This window comes from Papio anubis, chromosome 2, assembly GCF_008728515.1.
Source record: "Papio anubis isolate 15944 chromosome 2, Panubis1.0, whole genome shotgun sequence".
NCBI lineage: Eukaryota > Metazoa > Chordata > Mammalia > Primates > Cercopithecidae > Papio > Papio anubis.
In genome coordinates, this window is record NC_044977.1 from 96,235,545 (window position 1) to 96,248,802 (window position 13,258).

Here is a 13,258-nt window from a genome sequence, read left to right on the forward strand (position 1 = left end):
GCCTATGGTGGGCAGACCTCAGAGTGTTCTTTGCTGTGGGTGAGGGCTTTGCTGGGAAGCTGGTGTTCAGGTGCCTGGTGGTGGCCAGGGAGGGGCACCGGGACAGTGGGCCAGGAGCCCCTAAGGGGCTAACCCTAAGGACTATCAGCACCCTCAGCATGGAACTGGGTCTTGCCCCCTGAAAATGAACTCAGCAAGGCAGGGAAACTCACTTCCGGGCTCTCTGCTAGAAATTGAAGGTGCCCGTGACCCTCCCATGACCATTCCCCAGTGAGGCTTCCAATGCCTGCTGGGCCAAGCCAAGAGAAGACATTCAGAGGGTCCTCGACAAAGGATGTTAAGACCCTCCAGAGGGCATGACTCCCCTTTGATCCCCAGGGCCCCTGTTCCTACCCTGCGCCAGGTCCCTGTGGGCTGGAGTTTGCTTTAGTGATGGCCTGATGCTGAGCCATGCTCCCTGGACCTGCATGTCCCCATCGGTGACCTATATGGATGGGGGGTCGAGGGGTGGGGAGAGGGGGACCCATGAACTCGGGTCACTTGGATACCAACCTCAGGGACAAGGGCAAGTGGCCCTTGGGAGCCTGTCACAGCCATCAGGCACACTGATTGTGTGAACCTGTCTCACATGTTTACTGAGAACCTACTACATGTTGGAGAAATAAGGCCAGAGACATCCACATGTGTCCAGCTGGGTGGCCATCAAGGCCCTGAGATGCTCTATGGTGACTGATTTGCCTCCCAAGTGATGGGATTACCACATTCTGACTCTGATGAGGCCTCTGGTAGCCAGAAAATTCTTCTTTCTGTCTTACCGCTGCCTTGCCTGCTTGGGCTTAAGCCAACATTAGGGAAGCTGGTCAGCCATTCAGGATGAAAGACATTCTAACCTCAGGCTGTTGGGGGAAGATGGCTTCATGAACATCCAAGTTCTCTGCTGTCCCACTGCTGAGCTCACCTTTCCCCAAGGAAGTGGTTCTGGTCAGACCAGAGAGTTCCAGCCATCCCAGGTGATGGCCTGGGACAGAGGCCCCCAGTGAGCCCCAGGCCTGGATGGGCTGGCCCTACAGATCAGACAATGGGGAGGGCCCTGGGTTGGGACACATTAGATGGCCCTGGCTGGCTCCTCTTGCAGTGATCCCTGGCCCTGGGTTTGAGGGATGTGGGAAGTCCAGCCCAGTCCCTGTCATACATTCGACGTCACCTTGCCGGTCTGGTACACGGGGCCCTCTGTGTGGTTTCCTTGAACATGTGGCCTCCATCCTGTGGTGACCTCTCTGCCTGGGGGCATGCTGGGTGTACAGTCATTAGTGAGCAGAGCATCGAGTTCTGGAGCCAGTAGGCCTTGATTTGGGGCCTGGCTTCTTCACTTCCTGGCCAGCTAAGCTGAAGATGGGGATGGGTGGGTGGTCCCTGCTCTGTGCCCACCGTGGAGGCTGCAGCAACGACTTCATGGAATGAGGTGTACAAAAGGGGAGCCCAGCCCTGGCTGAGGAGGGAAACAGATTCCTAGAGCTGGGGGCTTGCTGTATGCAGCCCTGCGGTGCTGAGGCCACCTGCCCAAGAGGGCCATTGCTCCTCCCTCCCTCTGCTGCTGAGAGTCTCTCTGGGCTCAGCATGGGGAGGCAAGATGTCTGGAGCCCAGCCCTCAAAGACTCCTGCCTGGCCCTCTGGCTAAGAGACATCTGGAGAGAGTGAGTGGGTCTTGCCCTGACCCTCATAAATGGGGGGCTACCTGCTGCTCTGACCCAAGGAGACTACTCTGTGGGGGCAGCTCCTCCCTGTGCCCAGTGCCTGTGCCATCTCCTGTTCCAGGCCCACATGGGGGATGCGCTAGGACACCTCCCTGGACTCACTTTGGACTTTGGCTGGTGGGAGACAAGGAGGCCTGGTGAGGCAGTCTTGGGATGGGACATGGGCCCTGCCCTGAGGTTGCACAATGGGAGAGGAGGGGTTAGCCAGATAAGCTGTACCTCGAACCATGTGGAGCCAGACGTCACCCCGTGGGCTGGAAAATGTGACTGTGCATTGTTTCTGACTGAGAAGGGACTGGGAGACACACCCAGAATAGAGCACTTGACGGTCACTCTAGGGACCGTGGACCACTGGAGTGAGAATGGCAGGGCCCAGTTAATAATGGCTGCTGGCTCCATTCCACACATATGCCCATCACCTCCCTCGACTTCACGGCAGAGCTCACACGCCACAGACACCCTCCTTTCAGCAGCCAGGCCATAAGTGTTTCCCACCTGCCAGTTTATAGCTGGGCTGGACACAGTGAGGCCCCAGCCATCCACACCACACGACTGTACAACTCTTCCCTCTGGAACACATCGGGGTTACCCCGACTGGGGAGAAACATCAGCTGCAGAGCCTGTGCACCTTACATTGAGGAAGAGGTGGGCTGCTAAGGCCAAGGTCATGAGGAGCAAGGCTGCTATCTCTCAGCACCGAGGATGACAGCAGTCACTACATTTTGCATTTTAAATGATCAAGCAACATGCGAGCAGGAATTCAAAGGCTGAGGGCACATAGGCCTCTAGTTGGGGAGTGCCCAGGAAGGAGCCAAGCCTGGCCTCCCACTCATGGCAGGGGGCATTGCTGAACCAGTGTATCAGTCTGGGTCCAATCAGAAAACAGAAACACACAGTGATTTATTTATTTATTTATTTTTGGGGTGCACGGACTTTCACTCTTGTTGCCCAGGCTGGAGTGCACTGGTGCGATCTCGGCTCACCACAACCTCCATCTCCCAGGTTCAAGCAATTCTTCTGCCTCAGCCTCCTGAGTAGCAGCTGGGATTACAGGCGTGTGCCACCACGCCCGACTAATTTTTGTATTTTTAGTAAAGACGGGGTTTCTCCATTTTGGTCAGGCTGGTCTCAAACTCCTGACCTCAGGTGATTCACCCGCCTTGGCCTCCCAAAGTGCTGGGATTACAGGCGTGAGCCAACATGCCCGGCCAACACACAGTGATTTAAACAGAAGTTTAAGGCCGGGCGTGGTGGCTTATGCCTGTAATCCCAGTACTTTGGGAGGCTGAGGTGTGTGGATCGCTTGATTCCAGGAGTTTGAGACCAGCGTGGGCAACATGGTGAAACTCCGTCCCCACAAAAAATACAAAAATTAGCCGGGCGTAGTGGCGTGCACCTGTAGTCCCAGCTACTTGGGAGGCTGAGGTGAGCGGATGGCGTGAGGCCAGGAGGTCAAGGCTGCAGTGAGTTGTGACGGTGCCACCGCACTCCTGCTTGAGTGACAGAGTCAGAACCTGTCTCAAAAAATTAAAAAAATACAAACATGAGAAGTCTAATATAAATATTGTTAAATTATGTTAAATAATTGTTAAAGGATGTAGACAATCTCAATATTGCACACAGGGCTGCTGGAGAGCCCCCAGGAAAGGAAGGTAAGGCCAGACATGTGGCTCACGCCTGCAATCCCAGCACTTTGGGAGGCCGAGGCAAGTGGATCACCTGAGGTCAGGAGTTCGAAACCAGACTGGCCAACATGGTGAAACCTGTCTCTACTAAAAATACAAAAATTAGCCAGGTGTGGTGGCGTGTGCCTGTAATTCCAGCTACTCGGGAGGCTGAGGCAGGAGAATCGCTTGAACCCAGGAGGCGGAAGTTGCAGTGAGCGGAGATTGTACCACTGCACTCCTGCCTGGATGACAGAGCAAGGTTAGAAGGGAGTCCCCTCTCCAGGGCCCCTCTTGAGGCCAAGCCACCAAGTGTAGAGGGTTGAGAGTGGTGGCTCTCAAAATCATCCATTCATTTGCTAACCCCCAGAACCTTGCTATCACCTCATGTGGCAAAGTATATGATCCAGTTAAGACTCTTGGGAGTTAAGCTCCAGTGAAGCTTGTCATGGGTTATCTGGTGGGCCACAGGCAGCCACACATGTTCTCATAAGAACCGGCAGAGACACAGGGAGGACACTGGGAAGAGGAGGTGGCTATGTCACCAGAGACAGAGCTGGGGGAAAGGCAGCTGCAAGTAAAGGAGTGCCAACAGCTACTAGGAACTGGTGGCAAGAAGCAAAGGAAGGGATCTCACCCAGAGCCCGAGGAGGGTCAGCAGCCCCACTGACACCTTGAGGTCAGATGCGTGGCCCCCAGAGCTGTGAGGGAATCCATTTCTATTGTGTTAAACTACCGAGTTGATAACTTAAGTCAGCCACAGGAAACCAGTGCACTGAGGGAACCCTGCATGACAGTCAGCGTCTGCGGCTGTTATGTCACTGTGTATTGCTTGTTACCTGAATTCCACACTAGGCTGAGATCAAGGGTTGAATCTTTCATGATTTGCTCCATAACCTATGAGCTTCTTTTCCCACACCAAACTAAGCTTTTTTCTAGAGTTCTACAATTTACAGTTAGTAGACAAGAGTGGTTCTCAAAAATGTAGTCTCTGGACTAGCAGCATCAGCAGAACCTGAGAACTTTTTATAAGTGCAAATTCTCAGGCCCCACCCTGGACCTGGTGAATCAGAAACTCTGGAGTAGGGCTCAGCAATCTATGCTCTAGTAGTCCCTCCAGATGTTCAAGAACCTCTGGCATACAGTAGGTAGAAAAATGTGTTTCCTTCTGTAGGTCCAAAGCCAGGGATACCATATGTTCTGTCTTGATATGAAACCATGACATGCAATTAAAACACATAAGTCTCCTTCCTACTCCCACCCTCCATCCGATGTGTTTTATTTTTATAAGTTAATAAGAAAACAAGTGGCAATCAGAGATTCACTCTAAAAAGTATATTTACAAGTGTCAGTACTCATCCAGCCTGATCTCATACAATACCATTTATATCCTCTTACCTATCACGTTTTAAAAACTTATCTTCACAATGTAAGTCTCAGACACACTAGCAGTTCTACAATAAAACGCCAAGTAGATTGGAATGTCCAAACTTACTCAGAAGAAAAGGGGAATGATTGGCTGTATTTTCAAATTGCATTCAACCAGAAATGTAAGTTTTGAATTCTTTTCACCTTCACACTTCCAAGTTAATAGAATTAAATCAAAATACTCCATTCTTTCAAAGCCTGTAAGCCAGGCAAAGTTTGACTGTATTACTTCTTGCTTTCAATGGATAGAAAGCAGAATCCTGGTAAGCACGTTTTGTATGCCTGCAAAGATACAGAACTACACAGTTCCATCTGTTCACTATTCAAAACAAAAGTCCTGCAAACCTCAGATGGTGAGTGTAATACTTCAGCACTAGCACCAAAGCCTCAAACATAAAAGATACCAACAACTCCACTAGCAAACAAAATGAGCTCTCGGCCAGGAGCAGTAGTTCACGCCTGTAATCCCAGCACGTTGGCAAACCAAGGTGGGAGGATCACTTTATGTCAGGAGTTCAAGACCAGCCTGGGCAGCACAGTGAATTCACATCTCTACAAAAATTTTTAAGAATTAGCTGGGCATCGTGGCACACACCTGTAGTCCTAGCTACTTGGGAGGATGAGGTAGGAAAATTGCTTCAGCTCAGCAGTACAAGGCTGTGGTAGCTATGATCATGCCATTGCACTCCAGTCTGGGTGACAGAGCAAGATCTACATAATTACATTCTGTCCTGCTCCTGTTTATGTTAAAATGCTTTCAATCAGCAGGATAAAATTTAAGTGAAATGTGACTTTGGAGGTTGGCCAGAAAATAGGCAATGGAGAAACAGGCACTTCCCACAAGAAAAAAAATGACCAATAAGCATATAAAAAAGATTCAAGGCTGGGTGCCGTGGCTCACGCCTGTAATCCCAGCACTTTAGGAGGCCAAGGCGGGTGGAACACCTGAGGTCAGGAGTTCGAGACCGGCCTGACCAACATGGTGAAACCCCATCTCTACTAAAAAATACAAAAATTAGCCAGGTATGGTGGCGGGTACCTGTAATCCCAGCTGCTTGGGAAGCTGAGGCAGGAGAATGGCTTGAACCCAGGAGACAGAGGTTGCAGTGAGCCGAGATTGCACTGTTGCATTCCAGCCTGTGCGATAGAGCAAGACTCCATCTAAAAAAAAAAAAAAAAGTTCTAAAGCACTAGAAACCAAAGAAATGTAATGAAAACAATGAGATCTTCTCCTTAAATACCAGTAAAGTGGACAAATGAAAGGGGGACACTGGAGCTCTGCCACTTTGGGAGTATAAACTCTGAACCAATTTTTCTGCAGGATAATTTGAAAATTTCTATGAAAAATCTTAAAAGTGTTTTATGTTATTTTCCTCCAGAAATTCTACTTCTATGAATTCAGCCCAAAAATGCTTGCTTGCATCCATTAAAATATATATATATAAGAAAATTTACTTCTGAGGTGGCAATGATTAACTTAATATACATCAAGCTTTTAAAAAGGATGATGCCAAGGATATATTTACTGCCATAGAAATATGCCCAAAACATAGTGACAAAAGACTATATATTATGATTCTACTTTTTAAAATGTTCAAATGCATAAAGAAGTATAAAAAACAACAAACCAGAATGTTTTGAGTGGCAACATTAAAGACTTTTCTTCATATTTTGTCTTCCAAATTATTACAAAAAGAATGTGATTTTCTTTATAATCAGGGAGAAGTATTATTTTCATTTATTTACATTTAAATTTCTTTCCTTATTTTTTCTCATGTATGTATCACATGTACTCTAGAGTGCTTGAATCCCTACCTCTTGAGGTAAATCAGACCATTTTGGTCTCCATTAACTTGCCTTTTCTGGACATTTCAAATCAATGGAATTATACAATATGTGTTCTCCTGTCTGGTTTTTTTTTACTTAGCTAATGTTTTTGAGGTTGATCCATGACATATGACAGGTTTTGGTAGTTTGTTCCTTTCATTACTGAGTAGAAGTCCACCAATGGATATAGCACATTTTGTCAGCAGAGAACCTTTTAAACTTCGATTTCAACTTCCTGTGGTCTAAATGAAACCCCCAGAACACAAGACTTCTAGGGAAAGCTGCTGTGCATGTCAAAATAACTACTTAGCAGAACCAGCTTTGTCATCAGGAGCCTGATCTGCTGCAGACATTTTTATAATTTTGCAACTTGTTTTTTCACAAGCAAGTTTTGTTCTACTACTACACATCAGGACTTTTGAAGCATCTGATACGTCCATCTAATAAGTATGAGCATGTGTCTGAGTGGACAAGTGAAACCATCTATGCTACACTGCGTATTTTTTCCTCCTCTAGACTGGACCAGGAAATCTCTCAGCTTTCCAGAGTGCGCTTTCCCTTCTGACAAAGCCGAACAGTATTAAAGACCCTGCTGCCTTCCTTAGGCAGATTTGGAGGGGAGGCCCAGCAGCAAGGGTGGAGAGGAAAAGGAGAGGGGAGCTTGTGGATCAGGAAGCCCCCGGGGTCCGCACATGGCTCCCCGCCATTGAGGATGTTGTGGATGGGGAAGTGCTGAGGGTGTCCTGAGGCCGCCTAGCACCTCCACTGGGCCCAGAAGGTCTTGACTTTGGAAGCTTACCCATGTTCCAGAAGTGTTTGAAAGCTGTTTTTGCTTTTGTTCTTTTCCTAAATAATCATTACTTGGTAGTTACTTATTAGTCTTCCTTTGGGAGAGGGACGGAGATTTAAAACTGAAGAACATAATTTTCATTAAAGTATCAAAAATGGAAAAAAGTTACTTTGCAAACAATTTGCTCTACAAACCAAATGGTAGCTGTTGAGAATCTCAATAAAAGGTTAAATGCATTTGCTGCTGTTAGAAGAAATAAAGAAAAAAATTAGAATAAAGAAAAAGTGCATTTGCTGGCAGTGGTACCATTAGCCTCAGGTTGGATCACTGTGTCATCATACTGTGGTGGGGGGTGTGTGTGGTGTGTATGTGTGAAACTTTTCATCTCAGGATGGATCATAATCTTAGCTGCAGTTTTCCTTCAAACAGGGTTAAAAAGTAGGAAAACATGGGCTTGGAAGTGACAGACCTGAGTGAACCAGCCCAGCTTAAAGAAAAATCCAATAAAACTAACTTTTAATAATCCTGAGGTTGGTTTTTGAAACAATAGATACAATGATTTACTTTAAGCATCTGGTTATGATTTTGAATTAGTAATACATACTGTCTCAACCCCCTTTTTTTCTTATGGAAACAGAAGTTTCACCCAGAAAACCATAAAACACTGATGTCTTTTTTTTAAGACAGGGTGTCACTCTGTCATGCAAGCTGCAGTGGAGTGGTGGATCTCAGCTCACTGCAGCCTCAACCTCCCACCTTAGCCTCCCAAGTAGCTGGGACCACAGGCGCCACTGCGCCCGGCTAATTTATTTTATTTTGTGTACAGATGGAGTTTTGCCATGTTGCCCAGGGTGGTCTCAAACTTCTAGGCTCAAGTGGTTCACCCACTTCAGCCTCCCAAAGTGCTCTGTCTACAGGCATCAGCCACTGTGCTCAACCTGCAGTGACTTTTTAAAACATAAGTTCAAGCATCTGGTCTTAACACCTTTCATTGGAGGTATCTCTTCTCTCATTTTTCTCATCTTTGGTGTTCTCCCAGAGTTCACTGCTGACTGAATGTACAACATATATTTCAAAGTCAAGGCTGGACTGGGTGCAGTGACTCATGCCTATAATCGCAGGACTTTGGGAGTCCAAGGCAGGCAGATCGCTTGGGTCCAGGAGTCCTAGACCAGCCTGACCAACAGGGAGAAACCCTGTCTCTACAAAAAATACAAAAATTAGCCAGGTGTGGTGGTGCATGCCTGTAATCTCAGCTACTCAGGAGGCTAAGGCAGGAGAATCGCTTGAATCCAGGAGGTAGAGGTTGCGGTGAGTCGAGATCATGCCATCGCACTCCAGCCTGGGCAACAGGAGTGAAACTCCGTCTCAGAAACGAAACCAAACACAAAAACTAGAACAACTTTCTTCTGGAGTAGTCTATGTGCGCCACCTACCTAACCTACTGAATGAAACCCAGATCCTTTCCTATTTCTCCCAGTTACAAGGCACTGTTACAAGGTTCAGACTATCCAGAAATAAAAGGCTGGGAAATAGCAAACGCTATGCATTTGTGGAGTTTAAGTCTGAGGATTTTGCCAAGATAGGTGCTGAAACAATGAACAACTAACTACCTGTTTGGTGAAAGACTCTTGGAGAGTCATTTTATGCCACCTGAAAAAGTATAGAAAGAACTCTTTCAAGACTGGAATATTCCATTTAAGCAGCCATCATATCCATCAGTGAAATGTATAATTAGAATCAGCACTTACACAAAAGCTACGGAAGGAGGAGCGATTTAAAAAGAAAGAAGGATTACTCAGTAAGAAATCAGCTTAAAAAGGAATTGATTATGATTTTTCTTCTTTGATTTTACAGAAAATGGAAAGTATTTCAAAAATGAATTGTCAGATGTCTACAATAGCCCAGGTTTTATGTAAGAAGAAAAAGGTTTTAGGCACTTCTGACACTCCTGAGAAGACAGTGGATATCTACGGCCCCACACTGGTTTGTACATCAACATTTTTAAAGAAATGAAAATCTGAAGTGGCTGAAATGAATGATGATGATGAAGATAATGAAATAGTTTTCAAACAGCCCATATCCTGTGTAAAAGAAGAAATACAAGAGACTCAAACACCTACACATTCACAGAAGACGAAGAAAAAGCAATCAGTGATATTCAATGTATATAGATTTCTTCTGAAAAATATTTTCATGAGAAAAATACAAAAAATTAACTGGGCAAGTTGGCTCACACCTGTAGTCCCAGCTACTCGAGAGGCAGAAGTGGATCACCTGAGCCCAGGAAGTTGAGGCTACAGTGAGCCGTGATCACGCCACTGCACTCCAGCCAAGTCAAGTCATTACATTTATCTTGACCTATTCTAGGCTGGCTTAAGTGGAATTTGTATTAAGAATACAACAGGCAACCTCACAGACATCTAAGTACAAAACTCTAAATATGACCACACCATGGAAGGCCTGCCTGGGCTGGGAGGTGGTTTTCCTCTCCTGCATGCCTTCACTCTGGACTTCTGCTCCATGCTTGTGCTCTGCTCTGTAGATGAACATTCGGCACGTGCTCCAGGCTCCTCCAGCCTCTGAGGCTTTGGCTTGCCCTGGCAGTACCCCTGGTCCCAGTGTTACTGGACCTTTCCATACAGATGCTCCTCTGCAAAAAATCTATTGAAAACTCTTGTGTCATTTCCAATGAGCAGGAGAGAGAATCTGATCTGCCTAGCAGTGAGGGTGGGAGTTCCCTAGTTGTCCCTGGACTTGTAGTGCTGCCCTTTCTGGAGACTCGAGGAGGGGCCAGATATCCAAAAAGAGGGTGCGGGTGGGGAATCAGTAATACAGTCTACTTCAACAAGAAAGTAGAAAGTAGAGGTGGTGGCTCATGTCTATAATCCCAGCACTTTAGGAGGCCGAAGCAGGCAGATCACTTGAGCTCAGGAGTTTGAGACCAGACTGGGCAACAGGGCAAAACTCCATCTCTACTAATAATACAAAAAGTTAGCTGGGCATGGTGGCACATACCTGTAGTCCCAGGTACTTAGGAGGCCGGGGTGGGAGCATTGCTTGAGCCCAGGAAGTAGAGGCCGCAGTGAGCTGAGATCATGATGCCACTGTACTCCAGCCTGGGCGACAGAGTGAGACCCTGTCTCAAAAGTAATCAAACAAACAAAAAGGATAAAGTGGAAGCATTTGTATGCAAGACTGAAGTCATGCTTTCCATCTATTTTTTTTCACCTTTCCTTTTTTCTAAAACACTGTATCTTAAGCTTTTCCCGATGTTATCAAGTACTCATGAGCATTATTTGAACGGTTGTATCAGAATCCGTTATCTGGACTCATTGTCATTTATCCATCTGCAGTTGCTGGACATACTGCCCTTTCTGCCACACTCAGTCACCCTTCTGACTTTACACTGTGTCCAGTTATCTACTAATACACATACTGGTCATTTAGGACTTAAAGTTAAGAATAGGTATTATGGTTTCTAACACTTCAAAAAGAATGTATCTTCCTAAAAATGGTTTGGTGGTTATACTTTTAAAGCAAAATAGACAAATCGATGTTGAAATTAATGTTTTGCTTTCTTCTTGTATCTATTTTCACTTCTCTGTCAATTTGATGGAGAAAGTTTCATGTGGAAGGATTTTTATTTTAAAACAGAAATAGCCTGTGACATGAGAATGGGAACACCGAAAGGTTCAACTTTCTAGTTTACTAAGTTTGTCACAAAAGCTACTGAGAGTTAATCATGATTGACCTGTATTGAAAGTGAATTAACATCATGTACAACTTAAGCACTATACTTTCTATCGGATATAGAAAAATAGGTGACGTGTTTGTAAAAGTATTGGGCAGGAGTCAGGAAGCATGACTGTTAGTCCCAATTGTGCTTCTTCAACTGAGCACCCCTAGGCAATAATTCAGCAGCTGTTTCTTAAATACCTAATGAATTTCAGGCTTTGTAGTTGGGCTGGGAATATAGACATAGATACTGCATTCATGATTCTCCAAGGCTGCCTTCCTCACCCGGCTCACAGTGAGCTTTCTTATGCATTGTGTAAATCTGTCTCCTAACAGGCCCCTACTCTGTCTCCAACCTGCTTCCCAGGGCAGTTGTGAGGATCAAGTGAGGGAGAATATGTGTGAAAGCAAATTCTAAATGATTTTAAAATGTAATAAAACTATGATCCATGGAAAATTATTTAAAGATCCTTAGAATTTTAAATAAACAGTACATTAGGCCAGGCTCTGTGGCTCACACCTGTAATCCCAGCACTTTGGGAGGCCGAGGCGGGCAGATCACGAGGTCAGGAGATCGAGACCATCCTGGCAAGTACGGTGAAACCCGTCTCTACTAAAAGTACAAATTATTCACTGTGGGTGGTGGCGTGTGCCTGTAATTCCAGCTACTCAGCAGGCTGAAGCAGGAGAATCGCTTGAACCAAGGATTCAGAGGTTGCGGTGAGCCGAGATCAAGCCACTGCACTTCAGCCTGGTGACAGAGTGAGACTCTGTCTCAAAAAACAACAACAACAACAACAAGAAATACATTAACCTGAATTCTCTCTGGTTTTGATTTTAAATAGATATGAAAATTTTTCAATGGACCACTGAGATGGTTGAAAATCTTGGCTTGATTATTCTCCAAGAGAATGATACAGTGGTTTGCATGATTAATTTTCTAAAACTGCTAGCAAAAGAAATCAAAACCTTTTTTGAGTTGCTGTATAATGGAGAAACGTTTTATGTGTTCACTAACAGCTTGCCTTTGTTTGATTCCAGCTGCAGCATATCGTGAGTGATGAGATCTGTGTGCAGGTGACTGACCTTTACCTGGCAGAAAATAATAATGGGGCCACTGGAGGCCAGCTGAACACACAGAACTCAAGGAGCCTCCTGGAATCAACGTATCAGCGGAAAGCTGAGCAGTTAATGTCAGGCGAGAATTGATTTAAGGTGAGATTTGCTCAAGTAGTCAAAGAACTTGCTGGTGACAATGTAAGTTGTTAGGATTCTCTGAACCAGAAGTTAAAGCCGGGGTACTCTGACCTCGTGATTTTACTCCTGGAACTTTTTTGGGTTCCTAATGAGTTCACCAGAGAAATACAAAGTGGAAGTAACTATCTTCCTGGACAATCTACTTTGTTTCTTTCTTCCTTTAAAAAAGAAAAACAAACAAACTAGTTATATATGAGTTTTACAATTTTGTATTCTTCTTTTTCTCTGAATATTTTTCATAGTATGCTTTGTAAATATTATTGTTAGAAAAACACTGGCACATGAAATCCATGGTCATGGTCATTATAGAAAATAGGCCTGGCCCACACGGCTCACACTTGTAACCCCAGCACTCTGGGAGGCCGAGGTGGGTGAATCACTTAAGACCAGCTTGAGCAACATGGCAAAACCCATCTCTGCAAAAAATACAAGAATCCAAAAATTAGCCAGGTGTGGTGGCATGTGACTGTAATCCCAGCTACTCAGGAGACTGAGGTGGGAGGATGGCTTAAGCCTGTGAGGTCAAGGCTACAGTGATCCCCGATGGGGTCACTGCACTCCAGCCTGGGTGACAGAGCAAGACCCTGTGTCCAAAAAATAAAAGAAAAAAAAATGCAGATAACCAAAACAAGTCACCTTAGAATTCTTTCCTGAAATTACCATTGGTGACATTTCTAGACTTCTCTATGTTTGAGTATATATTTTGAAAAATGTTATACTGGACAAATGGGTTTTAACTTTTTTTTTTGAGAGAGGGTCACACTCTGTTGCACAGGCTGGAGTGCAGTGGTGAGATCATG

The 13,258-nt window shown here is 45.5% G+C and overlaps 1 pseudogene; it reads left to right on the forward strand.

Moving 5' to 3' along the window:
- Positions 1 to 8,758: 8,758 nt before the first annotated feature.
- LOC116273783 lies at positions 8,759 to 9,909 on the forward strand (annotated as a pseudogene).
- The last annotated feature ends 3,349 nt before the right edge of the window (positions 9,910 to 13,258 follow it).